Below are 25,914 nucleotides of genomic sequence, written 5' to 3' on the forward strand. Positions count from 1 at the left end.
AGTATTTCTTTTACTCGGTGTATTGGGGGTTCATCTGCCATGTGTTTTTTTATGACATTTAGAGATGAGAGGCTGTTGGAACAGTATAATTAAACATCAGAAATAATTCCAAGACCACTGATGTTGGATATTTGGGAATACTCAAAACAGCTATAAGGTCAGCCAAACATGCAATTAATTAAATAATAGAAAAAAAAGAATTTTTGTTGTTGTGGTTCATTATTTTTCGAAATTTCTCTAGAATAACTTAAGATTAAAAATTAAATAAAATATTGGGTATCCATAAATTGATCCGATAGTGCAGAATAAAAGAGATATAGCAACAAGGAAATAGATAATGCCTGTTTAGAAAATTTTCTAAAATATATCAATAAATATTTAATGTGGCCGTTTTAAATGTATTGTAGAAATGACACAAGAACCAGAAGGTACCAATGCAGTCCACACGACAGATCATAATTAAAATTGGAATTATTACCTTTTGTATTTTCGTTGTTCCTCCGTGAAGACTGCACTCTTGTGGCACTTCTCTTGGTCATGTTAGCGTGGAATTGTTTATCAGACAATGTCGCTTTCGTAGACAGTTTGAAGTTTAACATGTTGTCGATACTGTCTTGTGCCGCAGCAATTATGTTGCCACGATTGTTTTTGCAACAAACAATGTTGTTGCTGTTGTTATAGCTTTTGTTTTTTTTTTATAGCTATTGCAGTTATATATTTTCTTAATTTATACCAGAGGCTCGTTGGTGTAGTGATTAAGCCATACATAAACAACAACGACTCGCGTATAAGATTTACATTATATTTTTTTGACTATGAATGACTTTGCTTTTCTTTTTTAATGTACTTGAAAAATAGGTGGGTTTTGCACAAAAAAAACGGAAAAAGAAATAAGTAAATAAACATATATAGATATGAATAAAAAACTCTTATGTGCTGATACATAAATATACATATTTATTTGGTTATATTATTGAAAACCCAATTAAAATTTGTACGCTTAAGCCTTAACAGTTCACAACCGAAACATTTATCAAAACAGGGTCACCGCTGAAAGCCGCTTATTATTACCTCGAAAAGTAAAAATATCGCATATCACAAGAACATTGTGTTCGGGCTCGGTTTGTTGTGCGCTTAACGGGTAGAATTCTACTCGTAATGCCCAATGTGACTTAATATAGAATTAGGTACAAATTAAATTGTAATCAGAGAAACACTTAACAATGTATTCCATGTTCACAAAGAGTTTGACACGAAATTAGCGATGAACTGATAAAATCCAGCGTTGACATAAAATTATGGGTGTACCGCCATTTATAAGCTAGCTCTTCCAGTGTTATGGGTATTATTGGCGATGTAATCTATTATTTTGATTTTTGGGTCAAAAAGTGATTTTGTTTTGTAATACGTTTCATGTTAAAGAAGAATGAAAAATTATCTGTCATACAGTAACTTTTATAATACCATAGTCTATAGTGCTAAAATTTATTTATATTATTTTCTTAGAAGTGTTAGTTAGAATCTACCAACTTGGGTCAACTGTTAGGAATTTATTTTAAATAGGTTTCTTACAGTTAAATTTTCATTAAAACTTTCAATTGCTATTACTTTTAAATTAGCTCAAGATACGTTACAACAAATTACTATTGCAAAATATTTTTAAATATATCTTTTATATCTTTAAAGCATTTTACTTAATTAATTAGAATTGAGTATTTAAAAGAAAGTCTTAACATTCGGTGACATACACATAATTGTAAATAATTTCAATAATATTAAATTGAAATGATGCACTTTAAAAACTATAGATTATTAAATAGAAATATAACTCTATTTTTGGTTAATGAAAATCATTGAAAGCCATTGTGTGAAGACATTAACCCACTTATACTAACGTTTGAGAGTGATATGTGGAGAGAAACACAGCACTCAGACTATGGAAGTTCATCGTATTTTGAATCTCATTCCGTTATATTACAAAAATGTTCGGCTCTTTTCGAGACAGTGGGGAACGTTTTGATGAGGTAAGGAACTCATAAGTCTGAGTCGTGAGAGGTAGGGACAAGAGCATCGAAAATGTTTTATGGTGTCATTGACAACAAAACAAATAATCAATAAACAATAAACTGTTGTCATTGAAGCCAAGACAAAAAGTAATTAACACAAGTGATGTGACTAGTAATCACACTAACTACCATATTATTAGATCACACAGATGTTATGAGAAGATTTTAAGTTTTCTATTGATTTCAAATTGGCTCAATTGTGTCGACAGCCATCGAGATGTAGTCATTCATTGTTTAATTCATATTGGATCCAATCGTTAATAGTTCACTCACAACGGTATTAAACACACCGAGAAAAGGTTGTGATTCACGAAATACCATATTAAAACCGATTATTTTAAATTCATGCACTATTTTGCTTTCTGATATCCCAGAAAGGTTAGGAACTCATTGACAGGTTAAGTCTCACAACGATACGATTTAACCTATATTTGCTTTTATAGAGTAATCTTAACAATGCTATCGGATTGATTAGAAGTTTAACTGCAATTTGGCTGTTACTTAGAATAACGATGATTCTTTCTTTTCCATTAAATTCTGAAATAACTTCAAAAGCTATTGCGAGCACATCTACTCGAAGAGTAGTATTAAGGGTACAAACTCTCAAAAAAAAATATAGCAGCACCTGAACCCTTTTAAGTTTTCGAGCCATCGATAAAATTTCGTGAAAAAGAATTAAATGTTACCAAGTGATAGTCACAGGACGTTCAAGGATTAAAACACTTCCGTACGAAGAGAAAATAACAAAAATGAAAAAATGCAAACAAATAAATTAATATTTTATGTCATTTTATGCCATTTTGAGCATGCGTAAAATTCCGTTCCGAAGGCCCATAAAAAGTAATCGAGTGGCGTTAAATTACACGAACGAAAGGATCAGTTAACAGAACCATTTCTGAAAATAAAGTTGTTACCAAATTGATTTCGCAATAAATCGATTATTAAGCGCGCTGTATTATGGCATGTCGTGCCATCTTTTTGGAACGAAATATCGTCGGTGTTTAACCCCCAACACTTTTAAATAATTTGAAACCAAATCTCACGAATTGTATCATCGATGTTGGTTATTGAGCATCAAATCGAAACTGACTTATTCGCATAGCCCAATAGTTTTAAGTGCCTCTACAGAAAAAAGTACCATGGTCGCCATGGTCGGCTTTATATTCTACCATGGACGGGTCTGTAAGTAAAGATAGAATTTTTTTTTTGCCTAGAGATAGGTAGAGCTCTAGAACATTTTTTGTAAGAGTCGGATCAGAATATGGATCAGAAAGAGAAAAAAGGACATTAGGGTAAATTTCAAGAATACGAATAAGGAAAGCCCGACCATCATCACGTCTGTCTAAACCATCAAAAATGACGATGCTTGATTTCTTACAACCTTTCGAATGTCTTAATTTTCTCTAAGAAATAAGCTTAAAAATTTTATTTGTTTACGCATAGCTTAGCTGAGCAATTTTTCTCATTTTTCTTATATTTTTAGCATCACTTAGGGACTTATGTACTATCATCGCTTCGTATAATGCAGTATTATTATGGAACAAAAAGCAAATGTCTGGTTTTTCTATTTTGGTTAAACTCATTGAATTCCAGTCCACAATTACTGTAGAACTTAATAATAATATTTTGATGTTTCCACCCAACTATTTGAAAATAATCCATTGTAAAAGATTCCCTTTGAAATGAAGAAACCGGTTAGCAATATTTTTATTTTGAACTCGTAATTTTCTTTGTAGTTTCTCTAGTGACATGAATGCAGCTCTCTAACATTTACGGTGTGTTTTCGGCTCGTATTGAAAACTCCTTGTTTCATTGCCTGTTGCAATAAATGATATATTATTCTGATTTTGATCTGATTTTGTAATGCCAAATTCTTCAGCCTCTTCGTCTATCTGACTGTATGAAACTTTTTGTTTGCCAAAAATCTCGATCAAAACTTGATAGATTGTGCTTTTGCTATATCCAATTTTTTTTTGTCGATGAGTCTGACAAACACCCAAAGCTAACTTTAAAGAATTTTTTTAATTCTCTTACTGATTTTTCTTATGATATCAGGAGGTCTTCAACGGCTCACATATTGGTTTTCATTCGAAGAGCGGAATGTTCGGTTAGGATTTGTAACAGCACAGAAGATCAGCTATGGTCACAGTGCTACGCACCGTTAGGAGACGATACCCTGTTTATTTCTATTATATTCTATTCTAGTAGTTTTTAGCTTCAGTATTTCATGACCTTCTTCAAGACCTGGCTTTCGTGCGAGTCACGAAATCTACTAAAACAATGAAAACTCACTGTGCAAGTAAGAGTTAATTCTCCCGTATATCTTTAATCTTGCTCAATTTAAGGCAGAATTTAAATTTAACTCGATTTTATACTATTTTTTTTAAAATGGATGTCGTCGCAAACTGTTATCCTTATACGTGAGTTTTTCACCAAGAACAGTACTTCGAATATTATGAAATTTGCCTGACTTAACTCATTGAAATGCATTTCTGTTTGAACCAGTCAAGAAACTATCCTAGGGAATCCCTTTTAGTAGTCGAAAAAATAAAAACAAACATCGAAAAGGGGTATTTGATGATAGATGATGATAGAAAATTGTTTAAAGATTGGTTCAGGTACTGGCATAAGTGTTTTTCAGTTAATGAAAAGTACTTTGAAAGTACTAGTTTGCTGTATAATTTCCTGAAACTTTTTGGTCAAGGTGGTATTCGCTATTTAGTCCATACTGTTTTTTCGATGTATAATGAAAAGTATGTGTAACGAATTTGTTTCCAGTTTTACATTAAATAGGTAATGTACATATCATCTATCAACATTCACTTATAGATGTCGCTGTGCTAATTGATTGTATGAAAACTCTTTTTCACTGAATCTGGGACTGCGTACAGTAAATTCCGAATATGATCGATTTTTATGGTATCTCTAATGTAAGTTATTCTCTGGAACAATATTTTATACAAAAGAATGTTTTAAAAATGTTATTAGAATTCTGCTTGCAATCAGGGGAAATGCGTACTTTTTTCTTTTACAGATTCTTCAAAAAGGAAAGTTAGGACAAACTGAATTATTTTCAAGTTAACAATTCAAACCATAATAACTTATAGACTCTGCATTTATCAGTAGTTAAAATTTAGTGCTTTGTGGATTTAGGCCATTTATTGATTAACGATTTACGTAGTTAACCCAGATATTATACGATTTGAAGATTGTTCCTTAATGCTTGAGATGAAGTTATGACCTATTATTAAATAATTTCTTTAAATTTTTATTACTTTTTAAGAGTAGAGCAATGAGAGATGGAAAATTAAATATGAGGGCAATTTTTCCATAAAAATATTTATTTCCCAGCCGCTAGAAACTGTAATTCTACTGCTATAAAATAGTTAATTTACAAGTTTTTATCACAAGTATCTCTGGTAGACACATCGAAATGTACTAAATTATTATTATGTTTTTTTGTGTGTTTGATACTTGTACAATAAAAAAACAGAAGAAATTATCTTAACACTAATTTCACTCCGAATTATAATTTTTTCATGCATAAAATGTTTAATTCGTTTTAATGAGAAAATCTGGTACTCATCAGAATTTCTTCAACTTCATTTATCCGCACATTCAGGTTCTCAGTCGCAAGGCGTAGCTTTTGTTTTGGCTGCCGCAAGTATCTTTTATTTTCTTAGACTGCAACGAAAGTAGTTTCTCGTGAAAGTGGCAAAAAGTTGTTAAGAATTTCCCTTTATTGTTTTAAAATAAATTACAAGAGCACATAAATTTATTTTATAATTTTATTTATTGTTTTTACAAGCGCAAATTGTTGCCGAGATAAAAATGCGATTCAATGGTTCGAAACTAAATTTTCGCTACTTTCTAAACCAGAGACGCTAATCGCACTACCTGAGGGTTTCATTCGATGTGATTTATTACAAATTTGCACCTGAAGTGGGTTTGAAATTTTGCAAAAAGCTAAGAATTCCTAAATAAATTTACTAATTTATTATATCCATATAATTTGCTTAATAGAAATTGCAAATACCATATGTGCACATATAACTACTTTGTATACACTTGTAGGACATCAGACAGTAGAATGGATATATGATTAATATATATATGGTATATATAATATGATATGCAGAAAAGAGGTGGATTTTGGGATTTAAATCCCTCCCATTCGACTGTAGAATTATAGAAAAATATATATTACAATTTTGCTGGGAATAGAGTTAACACAACTATCATAATGATTTAATTTGATTAAAAGTGGTATCATCATTATTCCGGTTAAATCGAAAAATAAAAATATTGAAAAAGTAAAGCAGATAGTCATATTCTTAATTAACATAAGAAAAAATTAAGAAAATATAAATATCTGTTAATTAACTTGAATTTGTTAATTAACTTTCACAGCAAATTGACAAAAACTCCAAATTCGAACATACGAGTCAAATACGATATTAAGTCAGTTGACTGATGAACACTGACTCTGTTCTTCAAATTTTGAAGGGTATAAGTTCAACCCTTCGTACTTGCAGTCTCAAAAAATTATTTACGAATAATTATATAAAAAATAATTTCAAGATTACTAATGATGTCTTTTGAAAATACTTGAAACAGCTGTATAGTCAGCCAAAAATTCAATTAATTAATATATTACAGAAATTTTGTTGTTGTAACTCGCTACTGTTCCAAATCTCTCTATATCTCGTTTTATAAACTCCAATAAATGTAATAAGCATTTGAATGATCCAGATAATATTTATTCTAACTCTAGCAACTCTTATTCATTTTCAACCAGAATTATGTTTTTTACTTGATGGTGATGAACATTTCCTTTAACTCCTGTTTGAGCATAGGGTCACTGTGTCAATTTTAACTATAATTGAATATCGCACCTCCAGATCCGATGTGTGTGCCGCTGAAGCGAAAGGGTTGTCCATATTGTGGTTACCTTCTGCAGACTGTAGGTATATCCATATTGTTTTCATCCATAACTCTGTACTAGACGATTGTCGTTTGACAGTATCCGAGCGATGGCTACAAGTTGAAAGTTGGAGCTTGGTAGATACTACCAACCGGTTGATAACCACGCACAAGTATATATGTATATTGGTTAGTAGCCTACGCTGACTGATGTTGTGGTTATCGCCACTGTTCTATTTATGATATAAATCATCCGTCGCCATCCTACCCAGCTGTCGTCCTATTTTTCTAACCCCTATTTAGAATAGGTCTAAGAGGCCTAGGAAAACGTAGAAGAAACTGGCTTTTTGGCCTGAGGGATGTGTTTTATTTCTCTTCTTCCATCCATATTTAGAAAACATTAGGTATCCGTCTATGCGACACGTTCTTTAGGACTTACAACCTCTCTCGTGGAATATTTTTTATTTGCCTATAACATTTTACGTTCAATTCCAAACAAATTAGAGAGAGTTATTGCCTTAGTGTTATCAATTGCCATTTTAATTTTATATCTTTTTAGAATATAGGAAAATTTCAAGTTCTACAATTTTATTCATTTTTTAATTTTATTTTGAATTGTATTACCAACTGTAAATTTATTAATATGAATTGGAACTCGACTTATTAAAAAAATTTTGCGTTATAATTGGACAAACCTTAACAATTATTTATTTTCTCTATTTTTCAGTAACCAATAAATTAATATATGATGAGATAACTTATTAAATTATTAAAATGATTAGTTAATTAATTTGAAATAAAAAACATTTAAAAAAATAAAATTTCTATAAAAAACTTATAATTAGTTATAAGTAATAAAATATGGCAAGTTACATTTTCATGATAAATATATTTATTTCTAATAATGAAATTCAGGTAAAATTCTGAGAATTTAAATAAATTATTTATATAAATATAAAAAACTAATGTACACTCTACATTTAGAAAAACATGTTTCCGTTTATCAGGCGGTGCTTATGGCGGTCTCATATGCTCTGGATCACCCATTGGACTGTCAGGTGTATTAGAAAAAGATACAAGAGGAGGATGACTGTCTTAGAACACCATTCGGTTGGTGATGATATAGCAGCCAACCTCAAGCTAAATGAGCTGGTTACAATAACAAGAGATGTAGTTACGTGAACGAAAGCCACTTTAACTTTAACTTAATAACAACAGCTGGGATTTCGAAGGACGAAGAAGGACCCGAGTCATTTCGTGGTCGACTTCGGCTAATTCTTCACTTTAGATGGACGTACAATATATATATACATACAATATATATCATACTATATATATATATATGTATATATATATATATATATATATATATATATATATATATATATATATATAACTTCATAAGAAATTGTTTGTACAACTGCACGTTAACTCCTTAATATAAAATAAATAGAATAATTACTTAATTACCCTGAAATCACTACAGTGTAAACTTCTATACTAGTAATTCTCTATCCAGTAATGGTAATCCAATAATACATATTCATATTAATAAGGACAAAAAAAAGAAAAAAATGTTGATTGTAAGATCAGCTGTTTAATCATTCCACTCTAATGAAGAAATCCAAAAAATGATAATTGCTTATACAGCAATAAAAAAAAAATACAAGAAAATAATAATGGGATTATAATTAGATATATAATTCGATATTAATATATAAATTGGTTCTTTTGAAAAGTTCCAATTAAGGGCTGAAAAGTTTTAGACATCTACGAATTAGGATGAATCCTTAAACTTTTCGTTCCAATAAAATTGAGAATACTTTACTTTCTAATACAAAAATAATTAATAATAAGCATCTTAAAAGAGATATAATAATTTCATATATAGAAAGTACTATTTATAATATTTAAAATTAATTCCACTGATATGTTAAAATAGTAATTAAATTTAAAATAAGAATTATAAAAAAATAATTTTTGTATCCTAATAATAAGACCCATTAATTCAGTCTTACTTGAACTAAATTTGTTCATAAACAAATTTTTAAGAACTTAATATATATATATCTTTCGGACTAAAATATTTTTATAAATCAAAGATAATACCAACCTAACTTTTATTGATTTGAACTCAGATGATGTGAGAATAAAAAGTGAAATAGACTTTATATGTACACTACTACAGTTAATATGAATTTTAATTCAATATAGAGGTCGCAGACTTTTTGGTCTATAATAATTTTCCAATAAAAATTTAAATTATTTTAATGTAACTTCAGTATTACTTCACTATTATTCATAAATAATAGATCATTCAATTAAAAATAAATAAAAAAAATAAATTAGAACTGTTTAAATTTTAATATCGTTAATAAATAAAAAATCATTATAATCTATTTTACAGCTTATTTCATATGATATTAAATTAATTATCAATATTTATTTAATATAAAGAAACATATAAATTAAGATCTACAGTCCGTCATCAGTTAAAAGATAAATAAATGATAATAATTTTAGTATAGTTAAAGCTTAGTATGGGGCAGGGATAAGCCCCCACAAAATAATAAAAGTACGTAATAGCACTTACTCAAACCACAACAACAACAACATATAAATTAAATTTAAGTTTAGTTTATTTTATTGATTGGTTGCAACAGCAGGCCATTAGATATCTTCCATGTACCTCAATAAGCGACTATAATCAGTTTTGCTACCACATTTCTCTCTAGAACCCCTAGTATAGTAGAGATAGGTCTCCCGTCTTCACCGATGAAAAGTCTGATAAACTGTCAAAGAAGTATCTTCCTAAAAACCTATTTCTTCTGGATACCAAAGCCGGGCATTAACAGAGAAAATGTGTTATGATTTCTTTTTCTTCGAATTCCATTACTTTTGCAGTATAATTATGGGGTATGCGCAGTTTCTCTGCTTGGGATGCTATACACCAAAGAATAGAAAGAACTGTAGTGAGCCTTGCAGTGTTCATGCGGTCTCTTTTCATGAGTTTCTAGGATCTAATTTTATTATAGGTGAGTCATGTTAATTTGGAAGTTGCAAATGACTTAAGTGCTTTCCATCTGTTATTGGCAAGTTAAAGAAAGTATAAGTAGGTACTTCTCTTTATGAAGGCTAGGTATTTAATTTATATTAACTTAAATAAAATTTATAAATATCTATTTTATTAAATAAATCATTTATATTAATATAATATATAAATGATCTTCTTCATTACGAATTATATAATGTTTTAGTTTAAAAATAAAGTAAATATATTTATTAACTCAACCAATTCCTCTATTTCTGGATATATAATAATTTGATTCATAGTTACATATATGAGCAAAAAATTACTATTTTAAATAAATAACATTTATATAATAAAAATGTTTACTTTATATATACGTTTTCAATCAGAAACAAATTTTAGTTGAGGGATGCTTCCAACTTAGATTAATATCAATATTAATATATTAAGCGGTAAGGTAGAATCAGTTCCGCCAAAACTTGGCAAAGAACTGTTGAAGGCGAACTATGAGATGGGTTATATTCGTGGAACACAATATACAGAGAAGCAAACAATAGAGTGAGAGTTAGAGGAATTGTTGAGGTTCTATGCTGAACTAGGAGAAGAGGACTGCAGTAGGTAAGTAAGTAATATTAATATAAATATTTAATTAAGTAATAGATATATATAATTTCCAAGAACATTTCTAGGCTCTGTATTATTTAGATTTATAGTTCAGAAAGGTTTGCTAAGTTAACCTTTGACAACTCAATTTTGAACAGTGGATGTGAAATGTCAAAAACTTACAAAACAATCAAACAAAATAACTAATCAATGAAATGTAATTCAAAAAAAAAGAAAGATACACTATAGTAGATAAACAAAAATTTAAAAAATATTGCTTGACAAGTGATAGCAAATACTTACGTGACTTTACATATAGTTGTTGTTGGTCTTGCGGATAGATTGCGGATAGATCTATTTAATTTATAACTTTTACCATCAATGTAACCAGTGATGTGTTATTACAAATTCTGCTTCATGTTCTTCATTCGGTTTATTCATTATCCTTTATTGGTACTTTCAGTTCCACGAGAACCTTGTACAGCTGATTACAAAAGTAATCAGTGTATACTGACTTTTTAAACTTCATGCAGTTGGGGTTGCCAGTCCAGGTTGATAGATGCAGACTAACACTTTATTGTTTAAAAAGTCGCTTATAAACTACTTTCCTCAAAACTAAGAAAATATGAAGGATCTTTAGACTGTTATTATTCATAATTCAAAATCATGAAGTAGTTTTATGAAATCGTCTATAAATGGATCGTTTAAATGCATATAAAGGAGCGTTTTTGTCTTCAAGCCTTACTGTTATTTACTTATAAACTTTACTTATAAACTTTAGTTATATTACCTACTCAAAATTAGTAACATGTTGCCTTCAATTCCAGCTTTCTATTTCAAGCTCTATATTCAAAACCTCCAAATAATTTGGGATATATGCTCAAATCAAGGAATCAAACCATTAAAATATTTTAAATAGGTTGAATATTTATTTATTATTCATCATACTTATTTAACCTTTGGATATGTGTTGGAAAATAGAAATTTATTCAGCTCATTAGAAAAAGCTGACAAATAGTAGATGGTAGAAAATGAAGCTATTAAACCCATGACGCTTGTAATTATCAATAAACGGCCTCACAGCAAAAACAAATTTTTACAAAATGCTTGGTTATATTTTGTATAGTTAAATGTATATGTCTGAAATAAGATCAAATAGGGAACAGCTTAATATACATACATACAAATTATTCTACAAGAACGTTCTAAACCAATAAAAGAAATACGCACACATAAAGAAATCTTATACATCATTATTAATTTCAAAACAACAGCATTGTTATAGTATCACATCACTCAATGAGTCGTGTGACTGACACACAGATGGCGCTACGATTATCAAGTCCATATGACGTTTATGAAGTACAAACCTTCAAAAGACTATGAAATTTTATGACATTTCGATTAGTCAGAAAAAAAGTAACAGCCATATAAGTGATATTACTTTTGTTATTTTCAAAACAATGGATTCAAAACAATTTCGTGTGTTAATTTATCATTGCTTCTTGATGTGAAAAAGTACTGTACAAGCTCAGCAATAGCTTCAAAAGTGTTATCCGGACTCTGCTCCATCGAAAAGAACCATTTGTTATTGGTTTGCTGAATTTAAACGTGGTCGTACAGACACCGATGATGGTGAACGTTCTGGCCGTTCAATTGAGGTGGTTACTCCAGAAAACATCAAAAAAGTCGAGGAATTGGTTATATCTGATCGTAAATTGAAATTGCGTGAGATTGCTGAAACCGTTAAGATATCAGAAGGCAGTGTCTTTACAATTATGCATGAACATTTGATCATGAGAAAGCTCTTTTCAAAGTGGGTGCCGCGTTTACTCACAGTCGATCAAAAACAACAACGTGTTGATGATTCAGAGCAGTGTTTGGCCATGTTTGCACGTAATAAATCAAATTTTTTGCGTCGATATGTGACAATGGATGAAACATAGATCCATCACTGCAGACGGCGAACCACGTTTGAAGCGACCAAAGGCACAGCAGTCAGCTGGGAAGGTTATGGCTTGAGTATTTTGGGATGCACATGGTATAATCTTCATTGCCTATCTTACTATTGAGGGGAAAACTATGAAAGTTACTACTACACGACATTACTGGATCGTTTGAAAGCAGAAGCTTTTTCGAGGTAAAAGACAAATCCTTCTACAATCACGACATCGAGAAGTTAGAGAAGCGTTGGAATGATTGTATTGCCGTTGAAGAAGATTATATTGATAAGTAAAATCGATTTTTGGCAGAAAAAATGTGTGTTTCAAGTATCTATTTACTGAAGTCAAGGAATAAACGATAATCATGCTACGTCTTTAACTTTGGCACCAAATGATTCTTATAAAAACATAAATCAAGATCTTTGCTCAAAACCTCAACTTCGTCTACAAGCAAAAACCAAGTGAGATTTCTGCGAACCAATATCGGTATTAACTCAATATTTCGAGATATCTTTTGACACTGGTCCTAATGATGACGATAGTTGCTATGTGCTTATTCTGGCTTGGTGTCTGAAAGTGCTGTTTCATTATGTTTCGAATATACAAGTCAGTTAATCGATTAAAATGACCAGAGCTTCGTTTAGATTTCCTACTGAACCTTGATTTCGAAAATGAGTTTCCATATTTTGCAGACGATGTTAAGGCGTAAGTCTCTGACCGACGATTCAACCAATGATTATGTATGCTTGTAAACAACCTATCAGTTATCAATGACATGATAAACATTTTTAGTGTAGCATCTTTAAAAAATGAGCTGCTTTAAAGGACCGAGCGCTCTGCTTAATGATAAAACATTTGTTTTAGGAACAATCCGATTACACAGTTAAGTAAACGATCGCTTGTTCTAATAAAAAATCTTCTAACCTTTTGAAGCTCTCTACGATATACACTTTCTTTATATTTATGTATATAAAATAAATGAATTTTTGATAGTCAATAATAATGCTAATTTATAGTGTGTCCGTCTGTCTGTCTAGTAGGCTGGGTATACACTGTTCAGGTCCTTTAGCATGAATAAGATTGTGAGTACTTAAACTCGACTAAATAGTAAATAAAAGACTGTAAAAAACAGTTTTTATTATTTTTAAGCTTAAACATGATAACTCAAGTTAAACTCAATTTTATATTTTACTAACAATTGCAAAAACTAATTTTAATTATGAACTTCATTCCCATTTAAACGTTCCCATAAATCACATCGTTATTTTGAATTAGAAGGGAACTCTTTTACACATATTTTAATAGTATAAATAATGTATAAAGTTCTATAAATTATTAATATTTAGAAAGCATCATAGGAGCTAGACAAATGAAGAACTATGAACAATAGGTAAAGAAATAGTGACTATAGTTATTGGAATGAATGGGACACTAGTTCTCAACGGAGCGGAACACTGCGGCCAGATTGATCCTTTGTGCTGCAACTGTGACAATAGTTAGGAAGTATAAATTTCTCAAAATATGGGTGCATTATAACGCCTAATTTAATAAGCATTTAGATGAAAGTAATGCAAAAAAAGTTAACAAATATCGTGGAAAAATATTTTTTAAAACAAAGAATTACAACTTGTGTTATTCGAAGTCAATGCAAGATCTATAAAGTGCTGTGCGGCACAAGTCTTTGGAGAACTCCACATTGACGAAGTAGAATTACTTTAGCGTTATATTATTATATTGTTTATACCTGATCAAATGATCTATCTGGAAACTATTCCATCACCTATGTATCTATTTACTCATCGTATAATATACAGGTATATCCTTAAAGTTGCTAATGTGGTAAATTATATAGTCATTTTTACTGCATAAAAATTTACTTTGTTCTAAAATACTATCTGTTTTAGTATGAAATGCAAGGAACCACTGATAATCGCGAACGTCCAATTCCTTGCCTCCAGGATAAAGTCAACATCCTTACCTATACCTCCCTCCTTACATCTATAACATATATAACACCTCTCTATGTTACTTTTCCTATTGTGCCAGCTCTAAGGTCTTCGTTCGGTTTCAGCAACAATAACATACAATGTCAAGAGAACGTACTACTGAAAATTGATATTGCTTATAGGGAAAAATGTTTATTAGATTTCCGACTAAGAACGCCGCTAGTAATAAAGAATAATTTGCAGGGTACAGAAAAAATTTACCTGCGGTATATATTATGCGATGCTGGAAGAAATAAAGACAGTTAGTTCCTAATTTTTAAGAAGCTGTGGATCAGAAACATCTGACTATATTGTTTTGTATACTCAAGAATAATTGTATCACAAATATTTATTACATTATATATAGTATATTTCATAAAAATGGATAATATTTTATAATTATCGTAATCATAACCCATTCAAACATTTCCGAAGCGAAAATGAAAAACTTAAAAATATCAAAAGAAAATAAAGAAATAAAAAACACATCTTAAACTTCTGGCTGACGACAAAAGTCGTATTTGTATAAGGATAAATAGAAAAGCAATTAGAAGGTTTCGAATACAAATGAAAAGACAACAACAAAAATTTTAGTCATTGTTTAGAGTATTGCATATTCAAAGTTTTTAATTATTGCTTCTTACCGCTTCTAATTTGACAGGCACTAGTACTAAGCCTAGCACTTGCAGTCAAAACAAATTATATATAGACTATAAACTAATTAAAATATTCGAATATTTCCTAAGACGACTGACGATAAATAATTAATTACATTCGAAACAGCGTTGTATGGGTAACTAAATTTCAATAAATTAATTAAATTTTTTGTTATTGTCTGTTCATTTCTATTCGAACCCTTCTAACTTTTAAACAGTTTTGTTTTCATCTGCAAAGTAAATTAACATTAAAAGCTATTTATTGTTAACTAATGTTTAACTGAAAATATAATTTATATTAATTTGGAATTTTTTTTTTAAATAACCTTAATATTATAAAGAATAGTACTACTGCCACGATTACTATATAAATTTCTGTGTACTTTGGAATACAGATTGTATATTAAGAGTTTTAGTAAATTCCTTAATTCAAGCCTATAATAACAGTGATATAATATTACTGACATCATTTCAAGAATAATTAGCGGCACGAAGTTCTCTTTTGATTGGTAGTCTCTGATTGGTAGTCCTGGTCGTCGGAATTCTTCCGAAGCGTTTGCTTGCCACTTATGTTGCCGTATCTCATGTCTTACAGGTTTTTGTTCCGTTCGTGCCCAGAGGTCGATATATTCACTTAATATAAATAACTCTTAAACCGAAATAATATACCTACAACCATAAGAACGTTTAACAATATGATCATATGACATGTGTATGAACTTAAATTAATTAACTACTATGTCAACTTGTTCAAGTTGCTGCTATATTCAGTCTGTCCGATAAGATAGATTCCATAAAAACTATTATCGGAAAGACTTCTATACGTGATAATGGTAGATGGCGTATTTATTACCTTATTTACTTACAGTTAAAATTTGAATCAAATGAATCTGATTTGATACTTTACTATATGTTAATTTGGTATTTTATGGAACGTCACAAAGTACACGAAGTACATCGACGGCATCTTTTGCATATAGATTTTTAATTGGTTTAGTCAATGTGTTGATGGTCATGAGAGCAAATTTTGGAGACAATGAACGAGCACGCTGGCTTAAAGCTACTCAGTATGAATGAAATGCCTGGAAAGTTAAAAAATATTCCGCAAAGCAACTGTTGTATGTGAGATTTATCGAGGAAGAAACTGGGATACTTAAAAAAAGGCTATTGCGAATGGCATACTTTAATGATTTAGAGAATAATTAAATAAAAAAAGAATTTGGCATATATATATTATGTTAAAAATGTTCCGAATAAGTTCGTCAAGCAGATCAACACCAGCATGTGACTGGTGATGAAACGTGGTGTGTCCAATACGGCCGAAAACAAACCGTGAATGTCAAAGTACTCTCTGAATGTAACTCAAACAGTCAAGAAATAGCTAATTTATATCGCTTCTGTTATATCTGCATTAAGTTGTGTGTATCTTACTGGTCTTCCCTGCATGAAATATCTTTGTATAATGTGAACTATACAACCAATTTTTATGCAATGTTGCATAGAAGAAACATAACATCAAATGCTGCAATGTACTTTAGATCTTGAACCGAATTTGAGCCACATCTAAGTGATAGATTATTAAAAGCTTGTGTAATAGCCTGCAGTTTAGAGCAATTCAATAAGTAATGTGTTAACTCGAAGGATTTTGGGAGGAAAGTCATGACAATGAATAATATATCTCTAAGCATGGGAGGTATGCAATCGTTAAAGCGCTTTACTGCGGAAGTATTATAGACTAAGAAGTTTTGACCATGCTTACTGTCAGGTGCCAGGTCTGCGCTTGTGATTGATGTAACCGACTCATCGTGATTGGGAAGACATAAAAGGGAAGGAAACGGAAGAGATGCTAATAGCAAAATAATTTAATGTTAGTATTAGGATGGAATCCATTACTTTTCTGTGTTTTATAGTCGGTAAACTTAAAAAGATTTAATTTCCTAACAGCGATATAACTTATTTACATTTTATCGTAAAGGACTATTTGCAAATCATTTTTTAAAGGATATCAGTGCACTGATATTTAACTTACTATCAATAACGATTATTGACGTTTAAGTACATATTTAAGCTAAAAATACTTAAGCATACTTAAGTAATTATATACGTATGAGGAGATAAGCCTCAATTATTTTAATGTTACGAAGGCTTATCTAGAAGAATTAAGAGAATCATATACAGAAAAAATCATTTGTTGTTTTTCTTTCGATATCCTTCGCGCTTCTTTCATTGCTTCTTTGTATTGGATTTAATTTTGTTTGAAGAACTCTATCGGCATTTATTTAGGACTCTAAATATTGTTTTCTTTACCTAATTTGTCAATGGGTAATTTTTGTTTGTGTCCGCGGTACCACTGAAGGCGTCTTAATGTGACGAGGACACTTGTTAAGGTATCCGTTCATTCGGTCTTAGCACGCAAAGGCGTTTCTGTTGGGCATTGAAGATCTTTACAATTGATATCGAAAGTGACATGAAGATTTACAGTCTTTGAAGGGAAATCTCTGAGGATGGAAGATTTTGTGTGGGCTTAAAGATTGAAGATTTATAATGTGATACTATCAGCAGTTAATAAAAATGAAAAGAAATCAAAACACAAAAGAAAAAACATTTTTATTACTTAAAAATTTTTTTAAATTTTATTTAATTCGATTTTAAATTGAGGTTTTTTCTTTTTCTTTGAATATTGAGATTTATTATTGTGTAAATACATTGAAATTTATTTTTTGAAATATTTTATTTTATAATTTTATGTCTATTATAACATTTAATATGATAAGATAATAAATTAAAATGTTTCAAAATTGAGTACAATGTAATGATAATTTAAAACATTAAGAAGTCTTTTTATTCCTGTGTTTCTGGTCACATGTCTAACCAATTTTATTATTATTGCAGTCAAGATTATGTATACACTATAACCTAAGACGATCTTTTATGCTGGCTTTTGACCGTTTCTAGATCAAAAATCCTTATATTTGTAAGAAATCTAACTATTATTGCGAGTGTTATCTCTCACAATCCTAGAACACAAATTGGTTATGCGCTTAGCGGTTCCAGGACATGTGCGTAGTTTACGCTTTGGAGTCTTCTAATCCAAGTACATCTAACTATTATGGCGAGTGTTCACTCTTCAGAACTCACAATCCTAGAACACAGATAGTTGGTTATGCACTTAGCCGTTCCAGGACATGTGCACAGTTTACGCTTTGTCTTGTGATCCAAGTAGCAATGTCTAGAGAAATCATTTGTTTTCCAAATGAGCTCATATTTTAGTTTATGTTGACACATTTTTAGGTTTCTATATTTCTTTGACTATTACTAAAAATAGTTTATACCGTAATTCGCCCAATATTGATAAGGACCTTAGCTTGCTACATGTATGTATAGATTTTGATTTTTTGAATATGGACCGCAAGTTTGTCCTCTTTAATGAATAATGTGAATTTGTAATTATTATTGAAACTATTATTACTTCCGTAGAAGGATTTTGAGTCTATGTAGATATTGCTAGTACTTGTTTTGGCTAGGTAATCTGCTTTTTCAGTATCATCATGATCTAGTATACAGATTACAGTTACAGAACTCTTCTTGTATAAAATATGGAAAAGTTAGAAAAAAATATAAAATAACTACTTAGATAGGGTAAGATTGTACCGGCGATTGAAAAGAATGTTTCTTTTCATAACACTACAAAATAAATTTTAAGTTCCTCCAGAAAATGATAAAACTCCAGTCTCCATCAATAACTTCACTAAAGTTCAACCTTAAGCTTACTAACAAAATAATCAAATCAAATACTGTAAATAAATTACAATTGTCTGTAAAAAATAAATAAAGCATAACAGTGATATTTATTAGCACTTTAAATTCATAAAAACAAGTATATTTAGCCAAATATTGCTTAATTACAGATTATATTTGGCTGATGCCTTGTTTTTATACATATATCTTCCATTTAGTGATACAATAACATTTTTCGAAATTTTGTTAAAAAATTGAATTTGCCTATATTTGGATAGAATTAGTGGTATTACATATGCTTTTAATATAAAAACCTTGTTTTATTTCCTTTTGAAGAACAAAGTCATGATGTTTTAGGATACCGAAAATAAAACTTATGTTACTGCATTTGACTTTAAAAGCTCTTAATGATAAAGGACGTTTTGGTATTAAAGCAATCGAAAGAACATCAAAACAATATATATATGTAATATGTGTTACAATATATATGTACATATCAAGACATACTAGAAAAGAGTAGTGCAGAACAAATTTCCTTAATCATAAATGCTTACATATTACATATGTATAAATTACTTATAAGTGAACTGATAATTTAAATAAACTCATTTTGAAATTTCATTTTAATCAAGTTTAATTTTGAATTTTAATTATATATTACAATACCCGTAATTTTTTCTTTCAGAGTTACAAGAAAACAGCGTTCAGTCTGGTTGAAACAAATTGGCATCACTTTTGAAATATGTCAAATGCTTGTTTTTGACATGTATTGTTGTTATTATTGTTATTATTATTATTGTTGTTGTTATTGTTATTGTTGTTGTGATTTGAGTTATTGCTATTGCGCACTTTTACTCTTTTGCGGCTGGGTGGCCTTATCCCTGCCCCACACTAAGATTTAACTATACTAGGATTATTATCATTTATTTATCTTTTAATGATGACAAACCGTAGATCAGCTTATCTTCCTATGCGTCCTGAAGTGGACTTAAGGTTTGTTAGGGCGGGGTTGGGTAACGTATCAAGTTTTGTGAATAATTCTAGGGCCCTGTCCTTGATATATTTTTTCACTGAATCGATCCTTAGATCTCTATCATTTATTGTGTTCTGTACAATATGAAATATAATAATTGTGAACATTAAAAATTAATAATTTTAATAAAAGAAAACAAAATGAATAAAGGACAATGGTAAGCACTTTTGTTTTATACCATATATACATAAACTAATTTATTAATTTATGTATTTGAAACTGATCATAAATGAACTGCTTCCGCAATTCACTTCAATTTTCACATCTGAAATGACGGCTATCAAAGAAGCGATTAAACTAAAACCTAGTAGGGAAAAAGTGATCATTTGTTCCGACGGCCTCTCATTTCTAAATGCAGATGAACCCGTAATACTCCGAGTAAAAGAAATACTACTAAGAAGCAAAAATGTAAAGCTATTATACAACTATTATATCAATCCACATAGACATAAAAAATAACGAATTTGCGAAAAAAATTTGCCAAAGTCATGGAAAAATCTTCCACAATTTGTTTCTACAACTACATAAATAAAAAGATATTAGACAAGCAACTCTATAATACTTACACAAGTAGTATTTTGCAACTTGAACACACCACTTTAACTACTATGTTATAAAATCAACATAGATTAACCAACATAAAAACAAACCCATTCCAGTATCAATCTTATCATGTTCTCAGCATCATAACAAGATTAAGACTAGGATATTCCAACCTAATTCGTATTCACTTGCTCAAAGGGATGTACAACCCACATGCCTCATATGCGAATATATTCTAACCATGAGCCATGTTAAGAACTGCTACAATAACCCAACCAACGATACCAGGCTTTTCAACGCAATCAAGAATAGGGACTACAATATAGTACAGCTACACTTACCCAAAACCATAAATAAAATTTAGATCTAATTCTTAGCATGAATAATAAGCACAGCGCGAAGAATCTAGCAGTCCAGTTCCTTATTTTTAGTTAACTTCAAAATTAATTTTAATGTTAACTTACAAATAAATAAATAATAAATTATGTATATATTTAAAATTATTAGTAAATGAAATACTCATATGATTTTAACAGATGCTGGAATTTTGTAACATATTTCCTGTGAACATTCACAATCGACTGATTTTTCAATTTGGCTGCACTGAAACTTAAGACGTAAAATTTTAATGCTAGTAAAACCCAACTCTGAAGATTTTAAGAGCATTGTTGTTGTTTCACATGTTTTCTTTCGCAGGTTGCGAGTATTTGTTTGCTACTCTGAAAGCAAAAATTACGGTTACTGATTCATGATGATGATGATTTAATAATTTAAACTTAGTTTAATTTTTACTCCTTATACCATCTAGTTGGCAACGGAGAAGAAAAGTGAGCTTATATTCATAAGCAGTATGAGTGACAAATTAATTTAGTGATTCCTGTCTATCCGTATGTTTACCTAAGTGTCAGTCCATTCATCAGGACTGAGAGATGTAGAAACTTCTGAAGTTCTTATGCGGTTCATATTCAAACTAAAGTGTTCTCTTATGTGTCATCCTCTTATCACTAAATTCGATTTCAAACTGAAGTCTTTTATAGCTGGGATCTTCTCAACTTGTTCCTAAGAGATGATTTTAGTAAGCTAAAGTCGCACACTGTGATTTTCGATGCTTTCCATCTATTGCAAAAAAACCGCAATTATGCTATCACATTTTTAACAATAACTTACTACAGATAATATAGATATTTGCCTCTTTTAACGACTTCTAGGTAAATACATACTTAGAGTTTTCTTAGGAAGACGTTTATAGAAGCGCCAAGCTTGACTAAGCTATTTACTTTTACATTCCCTGATTTCATACCGAGATAAAAGTTCTTCATAAGACCTTTGGTTCTTTGCGAGTTGACGACGATTATCACATGCAAATGAACTATGAGCTGTACGAGCTTTATCATGGCATGGATATAATTCAGCAAATTAACATTCATCGGCTTCAGTTTCTTGCTCATATCATGAAAATGGATGAAGTTGCTCCAGCGAAAAAGGTTTTTGAAACAGTAATTGAAAGAAGACGGCGTAGAGGTAGATCGTGTGTCCGGTGGAGTGATTAAGCTGAGGGAGCACTAACCGACTTGATGTACAAGACTAGAGAAGGCGCTTATACAGCAGAGGTGCCTAGAAATACATGCTGCGTCAGACCAAAACCCGGTAACAGGTTGTTATGGCCACAATATGTAAGTAAGTAAGTAAGTAAGTAAGTAAGTAAGTAAGTAAGTAAGTAAGTAAGTAAGTAAGTAAGTAAGTAAGTAAGTAAATAAGTAAGTAAGTAACTAAGTAAGTAAGTAAGTAAGTAAGTAAGTAAGTAAGTAAGATTTCATACCATATAACTTGCGATAACTCCTTCGGAAAAATGCTTTCGCTAAGAAAAAGCAACTGAGTTCAAACTTTATTCACTTTACCAGAGACTTGTACCGACAAGCCGTAAGATATACCGATCGACAATCTATTTTACTTATTTGACATATTTTTAAACCATAGAAATCGCTTTAATAGATTAGACGGTTTCATCATAAAATATTATATTTCATCATATATATTATATTCATTATATTGAAACTACATTTTTTTATTGTAAATTCTATCCTATAATAATATATGTAACAATAAAGTTAAAGCATAAAATAAATTTATATAAAAATTCGTAAAAACTATAGTACTTCTTATTACAAGAAGTATATTATTTACTTTTTTATATACTTAAATTTCATTAAAAAAATTTTTCAAAAATTAAAATATGCGAAAAATACAGAAATAAAAATGATTTTTCTTATCTATGATGAGTTTTATGATAAAGATGTTCTTCAGACATTTTCCATAGTCAACATATTCATGTTATATGTATATTAAAATATATATTTTCTACAGTATTTTTTTAATGCATTTGTAATTAATATATAAATCCCGCCATATCCATATTGTTAATTAGTTTAGGTACACTAGGTGCAATATCAATGAATAAAAAACAAAAATAAATAAATAATTTTGTGATTAATTCTATCGTTAAGTTATGTATACTATGTTAGTATGATAATTTTTTAATTATTTTTGTTTACTTTTTAGTTCTCTTCTATTTTTTTTGTTACTTTTTACTAAATTTTTACTTAATTTTTACTCGATTTTAGTACTTTCTCCGCATTTATTCAAAGCCGGGATTTGCGTATAAATCGACCTGAACCTGCATTACTAAAGCAACACTTAAGACGTTCTTAATTTAAAAAAAGGAAATCAAAATCAATATTTTATCAGTTTAATTATATCTTTTTTTTTTTTTTTTGTTTTTCTTTTCCTTTCTTAATTTTTTTTTCCAATTTGGTCATTTGATTTTATTTAATTCTTAATTTGAAAATAAAATAAAAATGCTGCTGACTAATCAAAGCGCGTGTCCGTTGCGGCATTAGCTCGTTTTTCAGCGCTGAGCGGTACGGATGCGCTTTCCGTTTTAAGCCCAGCATGGAACCTTTTTTTATCTTTTCCTGCATTTATTCAGATATTTTTTATTTTATATTTCTTCGCTTTTAGTGCTGATCTTTTCGAATAATTTTTTTGTTTTTTATATCTCTACATATATACGGTAAACGCGGTGGTAAGTGACACTCGGACGGACAAATAACTTAAAGCTTCAGCATCCGGAAATGGAACTGGTTTCAAATTTGGAGCCTCATTATTATAAAGAAGTATAAGTTATTTTTAAATTAATATTAAATTTTATAAAAAAAGTTTATGTTTAAAAAGTGCTCAAAATTAATTAACGTATCGATTTTCACATTATTAAAAATGTGATTTATTTACTTTATATAATTTTCTGTATTCTAATTAATCACAGCAGAACTGAGATAGGAACTTTGATATTTCATATATATATATATATATACTATACCTTTCTGTAAATAAAAAATTAAAAGAAAATATTTTTATTATCTGTAATAAAAAATAAGATAACAAAATAAAATTTATAATTTTTGCAATACACTGCATTCACATAATGTATGAATTATTATTATTGTTAACTATATCGTAACGCAATATAATTGTAATAGAACAAGTGGACTCATAGGTCATTCTTAACCCCTTCTTACAATAATATTCTCTTATTAAATTTCAACTGTGATTAATGGTATTTTATTACCATGTCTTACTATACCTATATCTGACTTACTACAGAGTTAGGCGATTTAAGTGTTATCTATTCTCTCTCAAACGACTATATCTTTTTTGTGTGGTATTATTTTTTTATTAATTCAAATTACAAAAATTTATGAAAATAATCAAAATTTCAGTATCCATTCAGTCTGGCTCGATGTGGTCATCTTTTGCCTTGACTATAAGCTTGAAGCGGTTAAAAAATGAGTTGCTTGCTTCACGAATGTGATCTTCCGGTATTTTGGACCATTTCTGAACAATGCCTTTCTTGAGCGCATCCATATTGCCATATTATTTAGTCCTCACCTCGCTCTCCACCTCGGCAAAATGGCCCAGATGGAACAGTCAATTGGACTTGCATATGGTGAATTCGAAAGCGATTGTGTGAACGAAATGAAGAGTGGAACATAGTTTTTAAACCATTCTTGGTTCATACGAGATTTATGAGTCCGAGACCGGTGTCGAGTCTTGTTGGAACGTCGACGGTCTACAACCGAAGTGTTTGCGTGCTCACGGCTCACACCGGGCTCGATGAAAACGATTGTAGAGCGTTCTTTGTCGGTAACAGCTGATCATACCATTATTTGAGATGAAAAACTACTTCCATCGAATGATAGGCCATTCGTAGTCTCAAATGGTAGTTAACGGCAATGCGTATAATTAAGTAAACACGATCATTTTGAGCAGTTAGAGTTTATAAACTTTTTAATAGGATAATTTTTCTCATAAGAGAATACAATGTTTGGAAATTCACCACGTTCGTGCAAGTGTAACAACTCATTTGATCTTTCGAGTCTACCTTTTTGTTGCTTTGGTGTAAGATCTTGTGCCTTTTGGAACTTGTAAGGCATAAGCTTGTTACCTTGAGTTCATTTTGGAATATGCGTCGGATGCTTCTTTGGGATATTTTCAGTTTTTTGGCTATTTGATTACCACTATGATGCGGATTTCGTTAAAGTCAAACCTACACTTTCTGAACCATTTCAGGTGATATAAGTGTTTTTTTTCGTCCACCACTAAATTTTTGTTCTCTTCAGCCATATGGTACAATTTAGTCATGAAAATGCTATCTAATTTTAAAGCAATGGAATCGATTTTTAATACAATTATTTTATTTAAATAGAACTCAATCTGAATGCTATATTTACGATTGATTCAGGTTAAGTTTGTAATTTCATACATATGTTAATGAAACATATAAGTGATATTAAACCTAGACGTTTGAAATGGTAATGAATGATTGAATTTGGCACATTTCATTTCTCATCGATCTCATGAGTTTATTTTGTCTTCATAAACATTAATGCGTTAAGCCTTTGAGGACATAGAACATTTTAACATTGAAATTGCAGGATCAGCTGAAAATATTGATTGTTACTTTCAACACTTGTAGGGACACCAACCGAAAACAACTGTCTTGAATCAATCGAATTTTTTCACAAGGAAACCTGGCTACATCAGCTACAAAAATATGTACTGATTATTCAGTGGGAATTAGAAAAATACTGTTAAGGCCCTAGTTGGGAAAAATCGAAATTACTTTCTGGCTACATAGCCAGATAGAATAAGACTCACTGCTTAATGATCACAAATGCCATTATTCACTTATTGAATACAATTATGAGTGCTTATCTTAGAAATTACTTTAAATCTAATAATTAGCATTTCTTTACATATAAAATATTTAAAAAATATAAATTCGGTTGCTTTATAAAATTATTGAGAAAAATATTTGCATAAACATTTTTTACATT

Source organism: Teleopsis dalmanni, chromosome X (assembly GCF_002237135.1).
Source record: "Teleopsis dalmanni isolate 2A chromosome X, ASM223713v2, whole genome shotgun sequence".
Lineage (NCBI taxonomy): Eukaryota > Metazoa > Arthropoda > Insecta > Diptera > Diopsidae > Teleopsis > Teleopsis dalmanni.